The following is a 13,829-nucleotide window of genomic DNA, read 5'->3' as shown; positions in this document are numbered from 1 at the left end:
ATATCTATCTATATCTATATCTATATCTATATCTATATCTATATCTATATCTATATCTATATCTATACAATAAATTTTAGGAACCTACCAAAGTGGTGGGACTCTCACATTTATTTCATTTATTTCTTGTATGCATATATGATTTCATATTCCATCATCCCTTTCACCTTTTATTTCTCTGTTTTCCTTTCTGACACTGGTTTGTCAAGTGCTGGGTTGAAAGGCCACTGTGAGAGAAAAGGTAAGTCTTTCAAACTTTTCTGGACACTATTTTCTGCTCCCGCCATCAAGTGTCCATTGTTCAGTGTTGAAACTCAAGATATGCCTTCAGAGTCAAATTCTAAAGAAGAAAGAGATTTTGCACAGCAGGTGTACTAGTAAAGTTGTTAACAATCTAGTCCTTAAGAGGATAATGGAGAAAAGGTGAGTAAAACTGTTAACCTAGCAATCAGAGGAAAGTACTACTCCTACTTTATACGTTTTTAAAATGAAAATAACTTAAAAAAAAACTCTGATTTTTAAAGTGGTGTTTTCAGAAGACTAATCAGAATAACATTCTCCTATGGACCCCAATCTATAAGAAGGTGACAGATTGATCTTTTATTATTTGGAAAAAAGAGATTCCTCCCTAAATTTGAAGAAAAAAGAGTAGCAAAGTAATGTTAACTAAGTATTATGCAAAGAAGCTTAAGCAGCAGAGACAAAAGAGATAAATGCATTTGAGAATTGGGATAGGAAGCTGATAGGAAATTATACCTACAATTAAAATATCAAATGAGGAAAATATAATTTGGCCATCTACCCTGACCCAAAATTGTCATAACTTTTCTGAATTGGTCCAATCTATGTAGGCAGCTTATTTCATAACAATACCATTGCACAAATACATTACCTATATCTGTATGAAGAGTTATTCTGGGATGTTAAAAAGAAAAAAATATTCCGTATTTATCTAAAGTTATGGATTTATGATAATTTCTAAAATAAACTGTGCTGAAAGGAATTAACACATCTGAGGCTTTTTCCTCCTCCTTCTTAAAAAGTAAGTACCCAATTTGTGCTCTTCCTGATAATATAGAAAGAGATGATCAAAATGACATTTTATGCCCCTATAGGTAATGTTCTATAGAAACTGACTGTCAAAATACAATACAATTTGCTATTTTACTCATCGCAACTGAATGCTGCAAACCTAGTAACTGGCAAATGTTACATCTCTCTCCCTCATTGTCCCTCGTTCTGGGGACAGGAAGTCATTGTTGTGCTCCAAGTCACAACAATTAGTCTAGCAAAACTGAACTAAACAAAGTAATCTACCTCAGAAACTTATGACCCAAGAATGGACAAGCACTCCAGCAAAATTCCTCACTGGATTACTTCACCCTTTTTCCTAGTCTGGCAGGAGAATTTATGATTCCTTTTTAATTTTATGAAAGTATGGAAACACAGAAGCAGCTGTGAGCTTATTGTGCTATGTAATATAAGACCTTTTGTTTCAATAGAAAGGTACGAGGACTTAATTTGGTATGAGCCAATGTTCCACAGAGTTGTAGAAAGACAAAGAGCAGAAAGGAGGGAAGAAAAGTAGGAAAGGAGAGACACCAGAAAAACATTCAATATTAATGTATCATTTAATGACCATATCTTCAGTAGTTTGATGCCATGAAATAATAAATAATCTTGCTTCTTAAAATTGCACTTACAAATTTTTAAAAAATTGAAATTTTAAAAAAATTTCAATTACATTTGCAGCATTTTCTCTTTTTATTGAAATAATATTAAAATTCTATTTTTCTTTTGTTTCATTATTTGATCAAAATCATAGATTAAAATTGCTTCTTAAAATTAATCACCTATTTCCAGCTAAAATAACTGTGAAAGCATAAGCTTTCTTTATTTAATGTAATAATTGATTGCATTCTGGCAAAATGGAACAATAGTTTGGTACCTTTGCTGTACATTTAAACAACATGCAATTATTACTACTGTAATTTTTGTCCTAGAAAATCAATCTTTAATTAACTTAGGTAGATGATATCTATTTTGTATTTCAATGCAGCTTTTTCTTTTTTATTGAAATAATGTTAAAGTTATATTTTTGTTTTATTTCTTTAGTGTGAAAAAATACTGGATTAATTTACATTTTATCAATCTTTCTCCAATCACATGGCAGAATTTCTATAAACCCTAAAATATTCCCTCAGTAAAATGAGTATGATATCAATACAATATTGAGAACAGAGACGCAGTGACAATAGACAAGTTAGACTCATGGGCTGAATAAACTAATTGAATAAACTAAGTGAGCAAACTGAATTAACTGAAGTCCCCAAGTTCCCCAACTTGGATGAGCTTAAGTTAAGTCACTGAAAACTAAAGCTCAAAGGACAAAGGATGAGTTTCTGTGACAGTTTAGAGACGTCTAGAACTTGACTACAAAAGACTGAGAAGCCATAAAAGTCTGCTTTTCATACAGTAGGAGCTTGGCAAAAGCTCCACCTGCACAACTTCCTTCCCCTTTCGCTGGCCTGCCCTGCATTGAAGAGCTAGCTACTAGCTCCTGGGTTTCAGTGCCTCAGCAGTGTCTTCCTTTTGGAACTCCTTCCAACAAGGAGGAGTGTCTTTTGTTGTTGTTGTTTTCTTGTTGTTTCTAAGAAGCCATATCCTGTCAGTCCCCCCAGTGCTATACTACCAGCATCATTCTTCTGTTAGCCTCAGGATAAGAGTCCAAGGAGCGAAAACCAATTAGAAAACTGTAGTGATAAAGGTGAGTTCTAAGAATCCACTCTACTGGGCTTCACCCAAAAATACAAACAGCAACCTTGTATCATCTCAGTGAAACCAGGAAATCCTTGAGACTTGGAGACAATGACCCTACAGGGGTATTTTCAAGCAGTGACCACACTTGATTTTTAGAAATGCATGATATATTTGCATTAGACTTTAGCAGACTAGTACCAAATTGATCATTACTTTTTAGAAATTTTGAGATAAACTCAAGCAAGAACATTTACCTAAGACAGATAAAGGTAAATGATATAATCTCCTCTAAATTGTAGGAATAATTTTGTTTTTCTGAACTTCATAAAACTGCTTTAGACCCTCATGTAAATCTTAGTAATTGGCTGAGGAAACTCAAGTAATATTATGGCTTTTTTGTATAATTTTAGTATAATTTTGGGTAATTTTTCTTTCTGTATAATTGTGATACGCAGCCATCTGTTGTATTATTTTGTTTCTATGCATGCGGATATTGTTGTGTTTCTTTGTTTAACCACTGAGTTTTCAAAAATAGTTTGTGGTTATTTTGTAATTTATACTTTGATTTTAAAAGAAGTTTCTCAGTGTACTGTAAACAAAATGTTCAATTTTTAAAAAAATTTAAAATATCCTGAAACATTCATGAGATATGACAGAATTACATATTTGAATTTTCATATGACTCTAGCGAGAATATCATTGCATGATTCTAGCCACAATTCTTAAAAGAATAGTAGGTAATGATTACTTTAAAAATTTGTATAAAGCACATTCTTTTTAGACTACTTTTTATTTCATACTGGGTATTCAACTCATGACCTTGGTTTTGCCACGCAGCCACTTATGCCACTGAGCTATGTCCCAGGCCCATAAATTTTAATTAAATTGAGAAATATAAATTACATGTCCCCTGAGAAAAGGCACATAATTATCGTATCTTATGGGAAATAGATTGAAAAATATTATGAAAGGTTCGATCCCTGGCGTGCTGAGCTGGCCCTGTCCCCGGGGTGCGCTGGTGTGGTGGTGGGCGCCTGCAATCCCAGCGCTCAGGAGGATGAAAACAGGAAATTACTACGAGTTCAGTCTCCATAGTGAGACCCTGTAGACGCTGTCCTAAATACATTAAAAAATGAAATTGCTTTTATAGTAATATCTAACATCAACCACTAACATTTTGTTTCTTGCCAGTGAAAGGAGTCTGTATTGTAAGCAGAGAGAAGCATCAGAATCAATAAAGCTAACAGTCATTCGAAGTTGTCTGCAGATTTTGCTGCCATAACAGGTGGCTCTAACATCCTACCGTGCTTTCGAGGAAAGCCAGCATAGGAGAAAGGCCGAAGCTTTTGAGTCAAAGAAGAAAAAAAAAAAAAAATCCCCACTATAATACGAGTCAAAAGTCACAACTTTTAGTAACTCTTAAGTAAACTGGCATAAAGCAGTTCAGTTTTATTTTAAATATGTAATGTATATTATGAATTTGGCACTTCACTAGCTTTTGATTACATATTGAGTGTAATTATTTCTGATATATACATAACCATTCTATTCCAAAGTGTGCGGAAAGACCTTGTCAGGTGATCCTGTTTTCTGGATTAGTTGACTTAGGCAGATTTTCTCACTTGTAAATCTGAATTTTCAAGTTAAATTCTATTTTCTTGCCATTATTAAAACAAAGCTGATGCGTCAAAACAGTAGCCACGTTGTCTAATCTGAGATCAATCCCGTCCGAAGAACCGTGCTTCTTGAAGAGACTCTTAAAAATTGAAGTTCTCCCAGATCTGGGGTCTGATATTCACAACGCGTGTAAAGCAAGATTTGGAACAGAGACAGCCGATACAGATGTGCAAGCCAAGCACTGACAAGTTGGTAATCAACTCCTTGTAAGACTGCTTTGATGAAAATATCTGTGACACACAGATGAAGTCGCACAGGAATAATGGTAACCTCTGCACCAGAGCAAGGCCGCTGATCGCTGGCTAAACGAAGTGGAGCTCTGAGCCTGCTACTCCTCTCCGAGGAAGCACGTGGGAGGTGAGCAGCAAAATGAGTTCACAGAAATGGGAGGACACTCAGGCTTCCAAGGGCTCATTTTTTAATACAGGCAAAAGAACTCCTGCTGCTAAATTTAATCCTTCCTGCTGATAGCTATAACTCTTTCTCAGCCATTCCAGTTTCTCCCCCCCCCCAGCCTTTGTCCTAAGTTCGCGTAGTCATTACAATGTCACTGTCTCACTGGTTACCAACTTTCTATGTGCTGATTACAGCAACAAGAATTCTCCTTCAACAGACTGTGTGATCATCTCTGGAAAGCAGGATTTCACTACATTATTACAGATGCTTTCTATTGTTTTTAGTCGCTTCATTCTATTTCATTTCCTTCTTGGAACTGAAGTCACTGGCTTACTTCAAAAGCATGGAAGGAACGAAGGATTTGAAAGAGGAGTAGGGACGTGAAGGGACTACTGGGTAGAATTTTTCTTATTTTGTAAACGAATCATTCTCTAAGTTTCAAGAAATTACTGGGACTATTTTGCATGAAAAGTTTCTGTATTAATTTATTTTGTGTTATTGAAATGGTAAATGTGATGAACTCATTTTTTAAGAATGGAGCATTATGTACAAACCTATGATTTTTTTTTCTTTTTTCTGTCTGAATCTCGCTTATAAATTGTGGAAAACTGTCGGAGACTAAAATGTAAGATATTTGAGACCTAGTGGACCAAGTGCACAAGGCATGCTATTTGTGAGATTTTTTGCTGATTGCGAGAGTAGAAAGTTTTGACAATGGTAACTAGTACAAGGAAGAACACAAAAGGGAGGTAGAAGCTTGAACAGAGGCAGGGAGTTGGCATTGAGGTGGTCCAGCAAGAGGGCTGACATAATTGGATGTGCACACAAAGTCAGTTTTCTTCCCCACGAACAAACAATAAATTTCGCTTGACTTGAGTTAAGACATAAGGAACATCAAAGAGCTCCTCATTGTATCTTCCAAATTATAATCGCTTACTGAAAGGCATAAAGTAGTCTGAGTAAATTAAGAAACTTGGGCTTCTGCATGCTACTGTTAATAAATATTCTCGTTTAAGAAAAAAATAATGCACTCTAACTGTAACATTTTTCTTTTTCTTTTGTATTTTAGGGAAGGGTCTACGGGGTGTTCAGGGTCTCACTACTAGATCAGACTCATAGTGATTCTCCTGTTTACATCCTCCAAGAGCTGGGATTACAGGCGCACACCCAGACTCAATTGCCATCTCAGTGCTCCCCGCGGGCGGGGCCAGTAAGGCAGGCCTGGGGATGAAACCCCGGTCCCTGTGCCTGCTTGCAGGCACTTTAATCTGCTGAGCTATTTGGCAGGCCCAATTTTTTACAATGGAGGAAAATGATAGAATAATACTAAATTTTATGGTGTCTCAGTTACCTGAAAATAAAAAAAATTCTTCTAAAATATTGAATGCATACTAGATTTAACACTTTTAGAAATGTACTGTATAGCTATTACTTAAATTATAGTGTTAGGAGCATAAAAACTAAATAAATAGCTGAATAAAATATTGGATTTAATATATGTGACATTTTACTTCATTGTGAAAGGAAGGTTTTACTATTTTAATAAAATTGGAATTATTGAGCATCCATTTGGAAGGAGTGAACACATTTCCTTACTGCACAAAATGTGCATGCATATCTCACATATGGATTACATGTTCTAAGTATTAGATATTGATTTAGAGTAATATTTCCATAAGCTTTGATGAAAAATATTTCATACAAGATAAGAATTTTATCAAATTATTTACTCTATATTTCTATTTCATTTTATCTTATTTTATTTTGAAGAGTAACAATAAAATTAAAACAAATAACAGGTCACATATAACAATACATATGTCACAGATTTTAAAGACAAGAACCATAAATTAACAATGGTTATTGTGCTATGTAATTTTATCATCAATTCTGTTGCTCAGATTAACAGATACAGTTATACAAGATCAGACAAATAATTCAATATTAATGCTTGCTTTCAATAAACCTTAATATTTTTCTTTTTTACTTTTAACATTTTTTAAAGGGAGTATAATAATAATTGATAAGATATGATAATTGGTCCACATGTAGAAGCCCAAGAGGAGGGGTTTTCAACATGGCTTTTGCATTACACATTGCTGTCCTTGCTGTGCTGTTTAGATTGCGGTTATCAGCATGCAGCAATCTATATTTTTAAATGCAAGATAAAAGACAATATGAAGTGAATGACTATACATTTTGAAAAGCTATTTCATACATAATATAAAGTATATATATGCTTACTAATGAAGTAACAGAAAATACTAAAGAAAATTATATATTTACTATGTATAAATCATTTAAATAAAAATGAGTCCAGAGATGCTTCAATCTCATAGTAGATGGGAGGTAAATGAAATCCTCACAAAATATTATGGTTTACTCATTTTTCTGGGAAAATATGATGAAGTTAGAAAATTCAAGGTTGTATAGACTATGTTGTAAGAGGTTTAACTTGTTTAAATGCTAACAAAAAAAAAAAATCCCGGCAATATCTGTGAAAATTAAATAGATACGATTTTGTGCGGTAATTTCCCTTTAGAGATTACAACCATTAAAGGACTTGGATATCCATCAGTGGGAGAATACTTAAACAATTTGTATTACACAAACTATGCAAGGAATGTTAAACAGGAATTAAAAGCAAGAATTATATTTATGTCTTGTTTATTTTGCATCAGTGAACAGAAAGACTGAGTGATACGCACCCCACCTCTGGTAGTGTTCAGAGCTGAAGTAAAGTAAAAATGTTTAGGCGTGACAGTAGGAATTAAAAATCATGAACTGTATTTAAGTGTACATTTTTAATTATAATAAGAATATACTTTAAAATACCATAAAATTATTATGAAGTGTTTTAAATGGAAATGTAAAGTAGATTTAGTCTGTGTGAATGTTTTTCAGCAATTGGACCAGAAAGTTCTGGAGAAGAAATCTAAATTAAAAATGAAATCTACTTTTTAAATTTGATCTGAGAGAACTGAGTATAGATTAATGTAATACTGAGATACAATAAGAGATATGCATTTGATCTTAGCTCTGGTTTACTAGGACACAGGTGTTAAAATCCCTGGGATTTACTGAGTGACAAAAGTCACAATGTCCTGCTTAATTGAACCCCTTCCAGCTATATCTGAATCCATCTGGCAGGATCTGGAATGTGCTTGGGCCACTAGACAGCTTTAGGATGGGCACAGGTTGCCAAGTGCGCCAAATATATGATGAAAGGATTGGAGCCCTCAGACCCAACTGTGACCTCTAGGGACACAGAGAGCCCTAAATTGAATTCACCACCCACAGCCAGTAATGGGGTCATCCTTCAGGACACCCTGGGTCCATCCTTAAAATTCTCAATGAAGTGGGCAAGGGAACATTCCAGTTGGTGAACTCATTACAGTTCTAGGAAGAGCACAGCCTCTTCTTTCTACTCTAAGCAGTTCTATTCACAAAAGTGCATATTTTTTTTAAACTCTCTGGACAACATTTTTGTCCTTTTTCTCCTTTTTGATTCTCTTTACAATTACTTTGAATTGCTTACATGTTATATTTTTTCTTTGATAGGAACAGATTGAACTCATATCATTATAAATTAAAGTTCACATCTAAGAATATCAATTAATTGATGATAAGCAAAGTTAATACTTTAAAATCTGTGAAAGATGAATTTTAATATGCCTAGATTCTTGGGATGTTAGTTGATTTCAATTGAAATATAACCCCTAAGCCCAGTATTATCATTGCAGCTTTGTCACATGTATTCTCAAATATAAGGATAAATTTGTGAATATAATCTGTCTCTTCTTTGGCAGGATTATTGTACATTAGTAGTAAGTTAGTTGTAGAAAATGTAACTTGCAAGAATTTTATACTCATGTAGTTTAAACATATGAACATAAATTTTAGAAGAGTTTGAGTCTGTCTGTATTTCCACTGGCTGGAATAATGTGTGATGTGCAATCAGAAACTAGTATAAATTAAACAAAAGTATAATTATAATTATTATATCTACACATACAGTTATATGTTTATATGTAGATGAATACATAGTATCTAAAATTTGTTTAAAATCCAAGACATGTATTACTAAATGATTAATTATACATATCTGCATGAATCATTGAAAAGAGTGCTGCACTAACAAATAATTATCTGTATTGGGCACAGATCTAAAATCAAGAAAATGTAGAAAGTAGCAAAAGATTGCTAAATCATGGTGTTTAGTCTTTAGTAAAGCAGGTCAAGTTTATTTTTCCTTGAGAATATACAGAAAACTTATGAGACATATTAAAACATTGTTAGTAACTTCCTGGTTCACACCTGCACCCTAAACTTGTACTACTACATATCTTTTTCTTTGGGCTGCTATTCAGCCCAAACTCTCATCTTACTCTGACTTTCCTTTAGTAAAATTAAACTTGCCTTTAGTGCTGGGTGTGTTTTTCTACAGCAACAGCCATTTAAATGTGCACTTTCTACAACAAGTATTTTAACACAAAGATTTCATGTACTCAAATATGCTACATTTAGATTTATTAAAATACATCTAAACCCTTATTATAGCAATTTGTTTTCATTTTTACCTCCACTAATATATCAAAGCTATAGCAATATTATCTCTCAGTGATGGATTTTAGTTGATTATTCAGTTTAGTCATTCAAACAGTTACCGTAAAGAAAAATCAACCTTCATGTCCTTGCCATACCTATTTTCTTTGGTAATGCTTATAAGTTGGCATGCAGCTTAAAATGTAGCATTAAATAGAAAAAAACCTGGGAGTTGGTGTCCTGTATCCACCACCCCTTTCTCTCTACAGTGTTGTTTTTACATTACTTTTCCAGCAGGAGATAAGTGAACAAAAATCACACACAAGGAAGAGGCTCTGGAATACCCAGAATGGAGAGATGGAGCAAGGAGCTAAATGGCCCCAAATGCATCCCAGTATTTGCGCTGCACCATCAGCCTGCTCAAAGAGCATTTTTAAACTCAAAAGAGAGCACCTATTCAGACCAAGTAAAGAGAGCTCCCCTATTAGTACCTAAAGGCAACTGGTACACTTTACAACCCATTCAGTTGCTGCTGCAGTGGTTTTGAAATTCTTTGAGGTTTTGTAAGCCTTCTGCATTATACATTAGTACTTGTGCAGCAGAAGACAATTTAAAGATCTCTTGAAGCACATGGGGCACAGAATTTAAAGATCAACTGTTCTGAAACTCTGCAGGGAATCTACAGAAGAAAGAAAAATGGGCAAAGAGAGATGTGCAAATTTCAGACAACTTTAAAATGTATGCATGACTTACATTTCACATTTCACAATATTTGTAAGTGTCTGAAGCATTTTCTCAGTTTATCACGTGAAAAATTTGTGAATTAAATACTTTTCTTGGTCATAATATTAATTTAATGTGTATGCTAGTATATTAATCATCCACACAGGGAAACTTAAATAGCACATATTCAAGTACTTAAATTTTTCATTAGAGAGAAAACGATGTGTTCAGAGGAAAGAATTGTGCTCAGATCTTATAGCTTTTTGCGATGAATTATATGGAATCTTGCTTATTATGATAAAGACAACTTTGTACAGTGTTTTGTGATTACTTAATGTTACTACAAATAATTAAATTTTAAAATGGCATTATAACACGTATTGTTAGAGTTTTGCTTGTCTTCAAAAACTACCCAAAGTAACTTATCAATGTGTTTTAAGAAATCATATGGTGAAGTAATTTGTAAAGGTGACCTACTTTCTAGAGCAAAATGACATTGATATCTGTAGGAAATTGATTTCAGGACCTCCCATGACTTCCCGAGTCAATGAATGCTTAAATTCCTTGTGTCACGGACAATATTTGCATATACTCCACACTCATCTGTATTCTTTTAATCACCTCTAGAATATTTGTAGTATCTAATGTAACTTAAAGGCTATATAAATACTTGTTAAAGTGTATATTTAGGGAATGATATAAAGTTTGTACATATTAATCAGAAATATAAACTTCTTTTGTTTGTTTCATACCAGGGATTGAGCTCAGGACCTTGCACTTGCGAGGCAAGCACTTATTCCACTGAGCTATCTCCGCAGCCCAGAAACACAAATTTTTAAAACACTTTCAGTTTGAAGTAGATTGAATCTGGACATGAACACATGAATCTATAAGGCTATTGCTTGATAACTGGCTGTTGAGGTTTTCATAGGGAACAAAATCTAGCTGCTTTCTTCTGGGTTTGGTAAGGTCGTTTCATAATCAAACAACCCTCTCCTGGTCTTAATGCTTAACTTTGTTAACATAAAGAGAAAGGAAGAATTCAACATATCTAATTACTAGAAATAAAGGAAGTGAGATAGATGCAAGTCAGATAGATCCGAGATCATAGACCTTAGGGACAGAAATTCTGTTTTAAAATGATGAGCTCACATTATAGTTGATTGGAATATGATCATGAAAGAGATCACTTATATGCCACTTTTCTCACAGCCAATATTTTATAATTAAATTCTATCAATAGTTTTCAAAGAAAAACATCATACGGTTGAACAAGTCATCATTTTGGTGGTATAAATTTAAAAGCTCTGATTTATTTATCTCTATTTTAATAAGGCTAAGAAATTCATAGGTGGAAACAAAGTGTGAAAACAACAACAACAAAAAAATAAGAAATGGAATGTAAGGATGAAACAGTGAAGAGGAGAGAAAGGAGAAAAGATAGGGAAAAAGGTAGAGAGGAAAACATGCAAGTATATATACAAGAAGGCTGAGGTGATTATACTAAGAATTTTCATCAGTTTTCTGAAAATAGCAGTTAATGTGTAGAATTCTCACCTTGATTAATTCTGTATGCTGGTATCTGTGAACTAAGCAACTACACTGAGGACAGCAATGTGCAGTACAAAAACAATGCTTTAAATACTTGTCATATTGGTCTTCTAAATATGTACTGTGTCTAATGCCATATCAATTGTTACTATAGTCTTTAAAATTTTTAGAAAAAGGTAATAAAAGAAAAAGAGAAGGAATAACAAAAATTTATGATTTCCTGAGGGCTGGTCAAATAGCTCAGTGGATTAAAGTGTCTGCAAGCAGGCACAGGGCTGGGGTAAATCCCTGGGCCTGCCGAGCTGGCCCCGTCCCCAGGACACACTGAGACAGCAATTGAGACTGGGCATGGTGGCAAGTGCATATAATCCTAGCTCTTGGGAAGCTATAAACAGCTGGATCATTATGAGTCTGATCTAGTAGTGAGACCTTGAACACCCTGTAGACCCTTCCCTAAAATACAAACAAACTAACAAAAAAGATTTCCTGAAAGCATGTGGCAATATTCAATTACATGTACAATCTGGCATAACTATATCTATTAATCTGAGCAATAGATTGACAATAAAAATAGATAATATATCAATCATTGTTAATCAGCTATTCTTGTTTTGAAAATCTGTAACATATGTATTGTTGTATATCACCCTGTTTCTGTGTTTGGTTTTTTTTTTTTAAATAATTTTATTGAGACAGAAGTAGCAATGAGATAGTTTCAAAACACGTTAGTAGTACAGTCACAGGAATTAATACATTGCATAATACTGTCTTTATAATAGTTATTCATAGTAAAAGATGCAGACATGACATCTTGTCTAAAAACTATTCAAAACTTTCTTCTCGTTGAACTAAGAGAAAGTAGCTGTATATTTATGCTGTTTTGTATATACATATATTTTTTTACTAGAAAATCACCCTTCATTTATATCCCCCTTTTTTGTTTACTTTTGTCCGAGATGGGTATTCCATTATTATTCAAATATTGTAGGTGCGTGAATTCAGCAAAGTAATCCAATATAGTCCAGTAGCCCATGATAGTAGTGGGTTATCTGCATGACTGGCAATGTCAGAAGTTGTTGACTTGAGCCTTTTACAGCTCAGCATATTAACATGGCTTTAATTTTTATACCTCGTTTATACTTTTCTGATGGATGGTTAATACCAAGATAAAGAAAGACCTATATAACAAAACATGTAACTTTTGGGCCTAACAAAGTCACTGAAATCCCCTTAGGACTTACTCTTCAAACCCTTACAGCAGTTTGTAGATCCTTTGTCAGTATCAGCCAGGTGGATGAGTCACAGTCATTGCTTGATGAATTTGCTTTCTGTGAAAGCCTGAGAGAATGTTTTCTCTCCATGTGACTCAACTTAGGCACACTCTACATCCTCAACTAATTTCCTCTGTGTTTTTCTTGCTTTTGTTTTTACTCTTCAAAATAAAAGTATAATAAAAATAAAAAAAATATTTGTAAATTATATTCAACCTTTTTACTGTCAAATATGTTATGGAAATATTAAGATCCTTAAGTACTTATTTCAAACAAATAATACATATGGAAATTGTTGTCACCTTTTAAATATTTACTTAATATATATGTATTAACTACTTTTAAAATATAAAGTATTTAACATTAAATAAAGGAAAACTTGAAACTTTAGTCAAATATATTAATTTCAACATTATTTAGTGTTTACATTACCAAAAACATTAAAAAAGAAAGGATCGCATTCCGGGAAGCCCCAGACCCAGTCCTAGTCCAGTCCTGGCTCAGCTCAGGCCTAGAATACAGGCTTGGGCTGTAACCCTGCAGCTGCAATCCCTGCAGAGAGTGTAGAGGATAGAACCACCCAGCTATTCCAGAAGTAGAAAATCTTGCCAGAGGGGCACAACAAATTCACCCCCAAGGGCAACAGCAGAAAGGAGCTAAGCACAGTAGCCAGACCCAAGCTAGAAACAGCTGGATAAAGCCAAACTTTGTAGATCTGCACCTGAACTTCAGTACATGCTAAGGTTATAACTACAACGAAGATCTACAACAAAGGTCAGAAGACAGTGCTATGCAAAATGATGAGAAGGCACAAAATGCAACCTCAGAATGCAACCTCACCCTTAACAAGTGCAGAGGACATTAACACAGAACAAATTGGAAATTGCACAGCTGAAAGCAATGAAT

Source organism: Octodon degus, unplaced genomic scaffold, assembly GCF_000260255.1.
Source record: "Octodon degus isolate 3935 unplaced genomic scaffold, OctDeg1.0 scaffold00068, whole genome shotgun sequence".
NCBI classification, from domain to species: Eukaryota; Metazoa; Chordata; class Mammalia; order Rodentia; family Octodontidae; genus Octodon; species Octodon degus.
The sequence above is the reverse complement of the archived record's forward strand: the minus strand, read 5'-3'. Positions refer to the sequence as shown.